We start from the raw sequence: 12,760 nt of genomic DNA, 5'->3' as shown, positions 1-12,760 counted from the left end.
TATGGGCTGTAATAGATTGATCCTCCTCTCTTGGGAGGTATTTTTATAGGCTTCTTTTGAGCTTCTTCATCCTCTAGGTGTTATTATGAAGTCATGGTGGGTCTCTTACACGAGTACTTAGGAACAATCGAAGGCGAGCTCATATGTTTGTGTGTTGTGGGTAAGGTGTTTCTTGATTTTGATTGACCAAACACTTCAAACGTGATATTTAATCAAAAGATGAAAATGGAATGATCAGTGACAGTTGAGTCATATGTCCACCACCACCAAGTTGATTCATAACAGGGTTCACTTGGTTCTGTTTCAAAGCGATGTAGCGTAGTAAGTAAAAGTGGCAGGCCAAGTGTTTCAAGGTTCAAGCACAACTGAGCAATGCTCAGATGTTAACAGACAGGACAATATTGGTACAAGTATTGAATAGGTATTTACACTGTAGCCAAAAATGCATTTTTGCTAGGTAATTTTAAAGTTAGCACAAATAAAGGGTCGATTTGATTTTAAAATTTACAATTGAATTTATAGTTACTTTATTTATATATCTAATCTAATCTAATCTAATACTTTGTAATTATAGAAATATTCATTTTTTTAATTATAATTAATATTATTATCATAGTAATTTTATCTTTTTTATATTTCTATATCATCTTTAAATAAAATAATTATAAATTTAAGGATTGAACATGTGTTTAATAGTATTTTAAAATATAAATTCATCATCATCCCCTATATTCATTATTAAATAAATTTTAAACTTAAAATAATTCCTTTCACCTACATTATCGGTGTGACAAAATCTATAATTATTAAAATTTTAAAGCCAAATTCACGACCAAATATATTTATGGGTAAACTACAAAAATAGTCACTTTTGTTTGCCTCAGATTACATTTTAGTCACTCATGTTTGAAATGTTACGTTTTAGTCACTTACGTTATCATTTTGTTATGAAGTGGCCACTCTACCGTTAAACTCCGTTACCTCCCTAACGACAGTCCTACGAGGCAGCCCAAATGAGTTTCAAATGCCAATTTGGATGTTTAGTTGTTGAAATGAAAATAGGTTTTTAATTAAATAGATTTAATTTGGACTACCACATAGGACATCTAAGTTGGCATTTAAAACCCATTTAGACTGCCATGTAGGATTGCCGTTAGGGAGGTAACGGAGTTTAACGGTAAAGTGACCACTTCGTAACAAAACGATAACGTAAGTAACTAAGACGTAACGTTTCAAACATAAGTGACTAAAATGTAATCTAAGACAAACAAAAGTGACTATTTTTATAGTTTACCCATATATGATAATTCCAAACTTAAAATAAACTCAATCCATGCCCAAATTAAAAAAAAAACCACAAACCCAAATAAAGGAAATTTTAATTCAAAAAATCCATTTTCTTTGCTTGAACAGGTTATGAATATCTTATTAAGTGAATATCCATCAAGATCAAGATAAGTTTGATGTACTTTAAATTCTAGTAGTCATTAGAATTAGATCTATACTTCTTATGCCTATAAATAGAGATTTTGAAGAAGCATTGTAATCATCCCATTGATCAATAAAATATACTCTCTATTGCTTCACATATTTTCTTTTTTCTTTACTCTCTCTATCTCTCTTTATTTTATAACACGTTATCAGTACGATCTTACTCAAAGCGATAGTTCCTTTTATTGATGATCAAATTTATTCTCCATGATTTCCAAGATCTTTGATGGCAAGATGCAAAATTTTTGTAGGAAATTTCTTTTATTTAATATTCCATATTTGATTATTTTTAGCTAATTCATGATTAATTATAATTATTTTGATTAACTTATTTTATTTTTATGTTATTAAGGATGGTGAAGGATTTGATATCGCTATCTATATGAAATTGTGAAATAAGATCCATTCTCAAAGATTGTTATTGATAAATTTTGATTGAATTCAAAGTCTACTATTGAAGTTTAAATTTACTTGTTGATAGAATCATCAAGATTCCGTTGAACAAGAAAGGTACATCAACTTAATTAGATATCTATTTTTACACTTTTTCTCAATAATAGCTGTAATGGTCCAATTTTGCCCGGGCCCAAGACCAAATACAAATAATAAATAAAACCAAATGAATAAAAAGTCCAAATACCAAGTCCATTTACAACAAACCCAACAGGCCCAAATTACAAAAAACTCTAGTGGCCCAACAAGCCCGAAGCGTAAACATCTTTTCAGAAAAAAGAAACCCTAGCCCCATGTGCGCCGCTCCTCCTTAGGTGCAACGCTCACGCCTCGTCCCGAGGTCTGACCTCCCTCTGTTGGCCACGCCTAACTTGCAGAGAAACAACAAAAATGGAAGCAATAACAGTGGCAGAGAGCAAGAACACGCAAGACAGTAGAAACAATAGCAAAATGACAAAAAAAATAGAGACAAACAGTTTGTAATCCGGCTATAAAAGCCACAAACACTCACTTTGTATTTTTCTGGACAAATATCAATAGAAAACAGAAAAAAAATTTCTGAAGGTTTTTTTTTTTACTTCTGCTTTCGTTTTAAGTTTTTGTTTTATTTTATTTTACTTTTTTCATTTTTTACATACGAAAATAAAAAAGGGAAAAGGGAGAAGAAACTCACCTGGTGTTTGAGTTTTCAACACCATGGACTGCTGAGGAAGACACCTCCGAGGATAGGTGGCCGGAAACCGAAAGGTTTCTTGGGTTTTTGGGTGTTTTGTTAATATTTCAGGAATTTTGGACCTGGATTTGGATTTGGGAGGGTTGAAGGGACAAGGATGGGAGTTTTGGCTTTTTTCGGCCACCGCGGACGGTGGTGCCGTCACCGGTGACCGGTGGATGGTGCAGTGGCTGATGGCCGGATCCCTGGCTAGAGCTCTGAGGGCTGAGAGAGGTTGAGAGAATCTTAGTGTTTTTTTTTGAGAAAGAAGAAAAATAAAGTTTTTAGAAAATATTTGATTTAAATAGAGAAGCAAAACAGCGCCGTTTTGGGTTAAGGACCCAAGCGCCAAAACGACGCCGTTTAGGGCCTATCCGCACGCGACCCGACCCGTTCCAGGGGGATCAGCGTGTTTTCGCCTTTTGGGTTATTTATAACCCTGACCCTTTCTCATTTCTCTCCCTTTTAATCTAGTCCCTTTGATTTAGTTTTTATTTTTATTTAATTTAACCACAGAATTTTGTTTGTTTTTAATCGGATCCTTGGCTCACTGACACGCTGGAAAGTAGACACGTGTCCAGGGATTGGTTTATTTACCCATTTGGCTCTCCACCCTTTCGCGCCCTTTCATTTTGGTCCTTCTTTGTTTATTTTATTATAGTTTTTACCTTTGATTTCATTTTTGTCCTAGTTTAGTCCCAAATCTGTTTGATTTCAATTTATTTTCGAATTTGTTATTCATTTATATTTTAAACCTTTTTCTTATATTATTTATTTTAAATTGTTTTATTATTATTTATTTCAAGTTTCCACATGTCATGTATTTTAAACTATTTCAAACTATTATCCATTTTTTATATATTATTTATTTTTAAACTGTTATATATATTATTTATTTTGAATTATTTATATATACATCATTTATTTTTTAAAACTATTTTGTATATTATTTATTTGAAACTTCTTTTTACATATAATTTATTTTAAACTTTTTATTGTCTGATATGTTATTTATTTTAAATTGCTTTGTGTATTATTTATTTTAATTTGTTTTACATATTATTTACTTTAAATTATTTTATACTATTTACTTCAAATTGTTCTATATATTATTTTGTTTCATTTTCTTTGATTGTTAATATTGATATTAAAGTGACATGCTTCATATGATTATTGCCATCATGTATACTGTAATTTGTTTATTCGTGTTTTCATATTATTGTCACTCATTAATGTAACATTTTATTCATAAATCGTTATTCCATGTTCTATATGATCATTCCATTTCATTTCATCACTTCAAAAGTCGTGTTTAATTTTTATATACCCATAATAAACCGTTCTATTTTATTCCTAATAAAATAAATGCACCTCATTCGAGTATTGTACTCGCTATTATTCAAAAAAAAAAAGGGGAAAATTTTTAAAATCAGGCAATATTTCGCGTTTTGGAGATTCGAGAAATTATACCCTAACTTACGGGGTTTAAATTTCCTCGTTAAACCTAAATAGCAAAATATCCTTTTAAATTTCAAAATACATGGAATTTTAATCAAAATTAAAGGCAAGTTTATTCTCGAGGGTTCCAAGTGTCGTGTCCTAACTTACGGGACGTGACATTCTGTTACCTCGAGATGAGAGGGTCTTTAACTTTCTTTTCGATTTATTCAAGCGTTTTTTTAAAAAAATTTAACATTAACAAAGAGAGATCGTATTTTAAATTCTTTTCGAATTTTCAATTTTCGACATTAAGACATTAGTTAATTAACTAGGTACCAATTTTGGGCGTATCGAGGGTGTTAATCCTTCCGGGTGCTAATCCTTCCTCGTGCTTAATCGACTCCCGAACCCGTTTTCTAGATTTTGTAGACCAAAAATTATTGTTTTAGTAAATTTAAAATTTTTTTTAAAATGATTAAATTATGAGGTGATCCGATCACACCTAAATAAAAAGGATTGGTGGCGACTTTATTTTCATTTTTAAATAAAAAGTCGATGACCTTTTTTCAAAAAAATGGTTTCGACAATAGCATCTTTAGGTATTAAATTAATTTGATATATGGTTTAAATATTTGAGATGATTTTATTTTAAGTTTTGGTCCCATGGGTTACTTATGGTTTCAAACATCTTATTTGTCCATGAAAATGAATATTTATTTACTTTTTTATGCTGCTATAGTAGGTTTTATAATTAAATAATGTATTTGGCTAAAAATATATTGCTATGTAAATTTGTGTTGATAAACCTATGAAATTTATGATTGTTCAGATTTGATTTAGTTCGAATATAAATTATGTTCCTTTAATGTCTCTTATTATTTTGGTTATACAATTGAGGTTTTTCAATACTCATACATGCGTAGTTCTAAAGACAATTTTTTGAGGAATGTCTAAATTGATTTTTGGGTTGGTTTTAATATTGAATTTCAAGTTTAATTGTTGTCATTTTTAATTCTTGAATTATTTTGGTTGAAAACATTTTCATAAACTTAAAAAATGAGAATTACAATATTAATTTGACCGTTTGCATTTCTATGAATCTCGTTTGTATTAATCAATTGTTATTTGATAAGAAGCATTAAAACAACTCGTGTGATTTGATTTTATAAGTACCTTATACTTTCTTACTATACAACCCTAGGAAACATGTTGCTTTCATAAAGTTGTTAAAGGTAGTTTATATACTTTATATTTGTTAAGTATTTAGAGAATTATATGAGCAATTATAAATGAAAAATTTTTAGTGAACATGAGTTGTATGATTTTGAAGTAAATTTCATACATGTCTGCAATGGTTTATGAACTTTTTGTTGGCACTAGCATTATATTAGGTTTGATATTTTAAACATCAGTGTTATCCGTGCATTTGGTTTGCAATAAACTCCATGCTTGACTTGGTTATTTCTTTCTAGTTAATTGATGATGAAAAACTCTTATGAAAATGACTTTAAAAGTATTTTGGATTGATCTAATGCCTTTTTAAGGCCAAACAAAATAATGAATTATTTGTTCCACTGATTCTGCTCCATTCCTCGAAGTGAATGTAGTAATACATAACAATTATAAAATGAAACCTCTTGTCATTATTGACAAATAGATGAAAAGAAGATGAATGATTTGAAATGTTGCTAATTGTTCATTCTTAGAACAAAATGACCAATGATTCATACTAATTAATCATTCCTTGAAGTGAATGTTATCTATATAATCTTATTGGTAAGGAATATAATATATGCTTACATTAATTTCTGAATTTAATTTTTTGCACATCCCTTGAAGTGAATGTTTGTATTAAATATATTAAATTGTATAATCAATTTTGATTATTAATGTTAATTTGAATATTTGAAGATTTTGACATTTCCCTGAAGTGAATATTGCAAATAATTGCTTGCAAATTATATTTTTTTATTGAGTTAATAACATTATGGACTTCGCATTGGTGTAGACATTTTCAGAAGTAAATGTCAAAATATTGCTTATATGAGGATACAAAATAAAAAGAATGATGATAAAATTATCAATTGTCAAAATTTATATTGACATTATTTGTACAACTGAAAAATATGTTAAAGTAAACCGGAAGTTTACTGATACAAATACATTTACTATTTGGCGTGACCAGTTAGATTATCCTAAATTATATATGATGAAAAAAATAATTGAGAATTCATATAGACATTTATTAAAGAACCAAAAGATTCTTTAATTTAAAGAATTCTCATGTGTTGCTTATTCTCAATGATAATTGATTATTACAAACTCACTGGCTAAAGTTGAGATTTAATGTCTTGCATTTTTGAAATGAATATGGACCCATTCATCCACCATATTGATGATTTTAATATTATATGATTTTGGTGACTAATTTACCTATAAAGGCCCATTTCTAAGTATATTTACAGAAATGGCCAATTTATGCATTATTTACCGAAAAGGATTGATTTTGGCAAAACGCATCCACGTAGGAGCGTTTTAGGGTGAAATTTCCAGCAAATCGCTCCTCTAGGGGAGTGTTTTTTCCATGTCAGCACAAAACGCGCTGACGTGGACGCGTTTTGCTAACGTGGCAAAAACGCTCACCTAGGGGCGCGTTTTGCTCCTTGTTTTTGTCCCCAACGGCTAATTTTTTTGACCGTTGGGGGGGTCCAACGGTAAAAAAATAATATAAACCCCCTCCTATTATTCCACACAAAATTTCTTCAAATTTTAGCAAAAAAATCTTAAATTTCTCCCTAAATTTCTCAAAACTCTCAAATTTCTCTTTAAATTTCTCAAAACTCTCTTTAATTAATTATTTCCTTTAATTTTCTTTCTAAATTAGTATTATTTTTTTTATAATTTCAAAAATATTCGATCGTGTTAGCAATGACACGGGAATTAATTTGTCTCGGTCATAAACATATCTCCGTCGAACAAATGAAAATGGTAAGGGTAAATTTTAATTTTTGAATATTATTTAATATTTTTTTCATTTATGTAATTTTAATTAATTTGCATTTTATAATTTTTTATAACAGTCTGTAGATCGGGTGTTACAATGTTATATTCGTAATATGTCTGGTCCTTCATCACTGTTGATAGAAAATTACTTGAGGAAAGCAGGTTTTTGGCACGTGGCCACTATAGGCCGGGGGTGGAAGTTGGACTCGAAAATCATCAGCGCGTTAATAGAGAGGTGGAGACTCGAGACGCACACATTTCATCTTCCATGCGAAGAGTGTACTATCATTTTGAAGGACGTGCGGTTACAATTAGGATTGCCAGTGGATGGGTCCGCACTTACTAGGTCCATTCAATCTGCTGATTGGGGAGCCATATGCTACAATCTTTTGGGTGTGATTTTGGATAATATTTATGGAGGTCGAATCGAGATGGGCTGGTTACGAGACACATTCCTAGAGCCGGGGAATGATTCGACTGAAGTAGAAAGAATACGATATGCTCGAGCATATATCATTGAGATGATTGGAGGTTATTTGATGTCGGACTTGTCATGAAACGTCGTACATTTGAGGTGGCTGCTGAAACTTATTGATTTTAGAGCAGCTGACGAATTAAGTTGGGGGTCTGCCGTGTTGGCAACATTGTATCGGGAGATGTGCAGGGCAATGCTACCAAATAAAGCCAAAATCAGAGGTTTCCTATTACTATTACAATCATGGGCTCAGTTTCGCTTTCCATTTTTACGTCATCGAGTGAACTATCCATATACATTTCCACTCATAAAGAGGTAAAATTTTTATTTGATTTTACAATTATTACATAGATTTAAAACAAAATTGTATGCTAAAAACTTATTTAATTAGGTGGAACCATCTGGCGAGTTATGTTAGAATGCCTACCGCTCTTGAAGATATACAGCTTCTATTAGACCAACAGTCAGAAGCGCAAGTAAGTATTAAATAAAATATATATACATAAAATAGTTGTTTCATATTTAGTATTTAGTATTATGTATATAACTAATATTTTTATCTATTTCACATAGTTTCAATGGACACCATACGAGGATCCAGTAATTCGGGCAGTAATTCCGGATGAATTCTTTCAAAATCTGAACATTTGGTATGTTAAGGTCTCATTGGTCAACTATGTTACTGTCGAGATGCATCAGACGGATAGAGTGTTGCGGTAATTTAGATTCTAAAAACCAATTCCTGAGGCACCTGAGGTGCTCAATAAAGAGCACAAAATCGACTTATGGCAAAAAAATACGAATTGACTGGTATTCTTCTCAGAATATATCGAAAATTTGAAAAATCGGTATGATCATATACTTGCTCGCGAACTGATCATCATCCTAGAGTTAGCATGCGCGCCGGATTACATGCAATGGTTTAAGATCCATGACAAGCCATATTTGTTGCCGGAAGAGCAGAGGTGTCGGCAAATCCATGTCAAAAGGGAACAATGAGGCCCTCTAAATCCAAGGAGAAAGGATGACAGCATGGACCCATCAACAACGCCTATACAATGTTTTTACAATTATTACATAGATTTAAAACAAAATTGTATGCTAAAAATTTATTTAATTTGGTGGAACCATCAGGCGAGTTATGTTGGAATGCCTACCGCTCTTGAAGATATACGGCTTCTATTAGACCAACAGTCAGAAGCGCAAGTAAGTATTAAATAAAATATATATACATAAAATAGTTGTTTCATATTTAGTATTTAGTATTATGTATATAACTAATATTTTTATCTCGTTCACATAGTTTCAATGGACACCATACGAGGATCCGGTAATTCGGGCAGTAATTCCGGATGAGTTCTTTCAAAATCTGAACATTTGGCATGTTAAGGTCTCATTGGTCAACTATGTTACTGTCGAGATGCATCAGACGGATAGAGTGTTGCGGTAATTTAGATTCTAAAAACTAATTCCCGAGGCACCTGAGGTGCTCAATAAAGAGCACAAAATCGACTTATGGCAAAAAAATACGAATTGACTGGTATTCTTATCAGAATATATCGAAAATTTGAAAAATCGGTATGATCATATACTTGCTCGCGAACTGATCATCATCCTAGAGTTAGCATGCGCGCCGGATTACATGCAATGGTTTAAGATCCATGACAAGCCATATTTGTTGCCGGAAGAGCAGAGGTGTCGGCAAATCCATGTCAAAAGGGAACAATGAGGCCCTTTAAATCCAAGGAGAAAGGATGACAGCATGGACCCATCAACAACGCCTATACAATGTTTTTACAATTACTACATAGATTTAAAACAAAATTGTATGCTAAAAATTTATTTAATTAGGTGGAACCATCTGGCGAGTTATGTTGGAATGCCTACCGCTCTTGAAGATATACGGCTTCTATTAGACCAACAGTCAGAAGCGCAAGTAAGTATTAAATAAAATATATATACATAAAATAGTTGTTTCATATTTAGTATTTAGTATTATGTATATAACTAATATTTTTATCTCGTTCACATAGTTTCAATGGACACCATACGAGGATCCGGTAATTCGGGCAGTAATTCCGGATGAGTTCTTTCAAAATCTGAACATTTGGCATGTTAAGGTCTCATTGGTCAACTATGTTACTGTCGAGATGCATCAGACGGATAGAGTGTTGCGGTAATTTAGATTCTAAAAACCAATTCCCGAGGCACCTGAGGTGATCAATAAAGAGCACAAAATCGACTTATGGCAAAAAAATACGAATTGACTGGTATTCTTCTCAGAATATATCAAAAATTTAAAAAATCGGTATGATCATATACTTGCTCGCGAACTGATCATCGTCCTAGAGTTAGCATGCGCGCCGGATTACATGCAATGGTTTAAGATCCATGACAAGCCATATTTGTTGCCGGAAGAGCAGAGGTGTCGGCAAATCCATGTCAAAAGGGAACAATGAGGCCCTTTAAATCCAAGGAGAAAGGATGACAGCATGGACCCATCAACAACGCCTATACAATGTTTTTACAATTATTACATAGATTTAAAACAAAATTGTATGCTAAAAATTTATTTAATTAGGTGGAACCATCTGGCGAGTTATGTTGGAATGCCTACCGCTCTTGAAGATATACGGCTTCTATTAGACCAACAGTCAGAAGCGCAAGTAAGTATTAAATAAAATATATATACATAAAATAGTTGTTTCATATTTAGTATTTAGTATTATGTATATAACTAATATTTTTATCTCGTTCACATAGTTTCAATGGACACCATACGAGGATCCGGTAATTCGGGCAGTAATTCCGGATGAGTTCTTTCAAAATCTGAACATTTGGCATGTTAAGGTCTCATTGGTCAACTATGTTACTGTCGAGATGCATCAGACGGATAGAGTGTTGCGGTAATTTAGATTCTAAAAACCAATTCCCGAGGCACCTGAGGTGCTCAATAAAGAGCACAAAATCGACTTATGGCAAAAAAATACGAATTGACTGGTATTCTTATCAGAATATATCGAAAATTTGAAAAATCGGTATGATCATATACTTGCTCGCGAACTGATCATCATCCTAGAGTTAGCATGCGCGCCGGATTACATGCAATGGTTTAAGATCCATGACAAGCCATATTTGTTGCCGGAAGAGCAGAGGTGTCGGCAAATCCATGTCAAAAGGGAACAATGAGGCCCTTTAAATCCAAGGAGAAAGGATGACAGCATGGACCCATCAACAACGCCTATACAATGTTTTTACAATTACTACATAGATTTAAAACAAAATTGTATGCTAAAAATTTATTTAATTAGGTGGAACCATCTGGCGAGTTATGTTGGAATGCCTACCGCTCTTGAAGATATACGGCTTCTATTAGACCAACAGTCAGAAGCGCAAGTAAGTATTAAATAAAATATATATACATAAAATAGTTGTTTCATATTTAGTATTTAGTATTATGTATATAACTAATATTTTTATCTCGTTCACATAGTTTCAATGGACACCATACGAGGATCCGGTAATTCGGGCAGTAATTCCGGATGAGTTCTTTCAAAATCTGAACATTTGGCATGTTAAGGTCTCATTGGTCAACTATGTTACTGTCGAGATGCATCAGACGGATAGAGTGTTGTGGTAATTTAGATTCTAAAAACCAATTCCCGAGGCACCTGAGGTGATCAATAAAGAGCACAAAATCGACTTATGGCAAAAAAATACGAATTGACTGGTATTCTTCTCAGAATATATCAAAAATTTAAAAAATCGGTATGATCATATACTTGCTCGCGAACTGATCATCGTCCTAGAGTTAGCATGCGCGCCGGATTACATGCAATGGTTTAAGATCCATGACAAGCCATATTTGTTGCCGGAAGAGCAGAGGTGTCGGCAAATCCATGTCAAAAGGGAACAATGAGGCCCTTTAAATCCAAGGAGAAAGGATGACAGCATGGACCCATCAACAACGCCTATACAATGTTTTTACAATTATTACATAGATTTAAAACAAAATTGTATGCTAAAAATTTATTTAATTAGGTGGAACCATCTGGCGAGTTATGTTGGAATGCCTACCGCTCTTGAAGATATACGGCTTCTATTAGACCAACAGTCAGAAGCGCAAGTAAGTATTAAATAAAATATATATACATAAAATAGTTGTTTCATATTTAGTATTTAGTATTATGTATATAACTAATATTTTTATCTCGTTCACATAGTTTCAATGGACACCATACGAGGATCCGGTAATTCGGGCAGTAATTCCGGATGGGTTCTTTCAAAATCTGAACATTTGGCATGTTAAGGTCTCATTGGTCAACTATGTTACTGTCGAGATGCATCAGACGGATAGAGTGTTGCAGTAATTTAGATTCTAAAAACCAATTCCCGAGGCACCTGAGGTGATCAATAAAGAGCACAAAATCGACTTATGGCAAAAAATACGAATTGACTGGTATTCTTCTCAGAATATATCAAAAATTTGAAAAATCGGTATGATCATATACTTGCTCGCGAACTGATTATCGTCCTAGAGTTAGCATGCGCGCCGGATTACATGCAATGGTTTAAGATCCATGACAAGCCATATTTGTTGCCGGAAGAGCAGAGGTGTCGGCAAATCCATGTCAAAAGGGAACAATGAGGCCCTTTAAATCCAAGGAGAAAGGATGACAGCATGGACCCATCAACAACGCCTATACAATCACCGGGCCCAATGCCTCAACCAATGACAGCCACAGCACAGCCCCTTCAGATTATGCCAGGTGCGTATCCTAGCCTTTATATGTATCCTAACCCTTATATGTTTCCTTTTCCCAGTTCTATGCTAGGTTGGAATGCATGACCCGGTACATCTCCTTTCTCGATGACTCCGACTCAACCAATGATATATAGGCCATCATCGCTGGAGGGATCGCATGAGGCACCGTCGTGGAGCTCATTTCATTACCAATCCCCATCGCCTTATGGGATTCAAACACCTCTGCTGTGGGTGATGCAAACACCTCCATATTCTTTATTCTATCAAGGTGGGTCATCCTCCCAACACCCACAACCGGAGAAACCAAAACCCTCACCGAAAGTTAAACCAAGGAGGAATCCAGCGCGTAATCGTCGACCACCCCCATGTGGCATTGATTCTGACTGGCACATACATTGATTTTTTTAATATATTTGTTCAA

This window comes from Gossypium hirsutum, chromosome D13 (genome assembly GCF_007990345.1).
Source record: "Gossypium hirsutum isolate 1008001.06 chromosome D13, Gossypium_hirsutum_v2.1, whole genome shotgun sequence".
NCBI lineage: Eukaryota > Viridiplantae > Streptophyta > Magnoliopsida > Malvales > Malvaceae > Gossypium > Gossypium hirsutum.
This window is presented reverse-complemented; position numbering follows the sequence as displayed.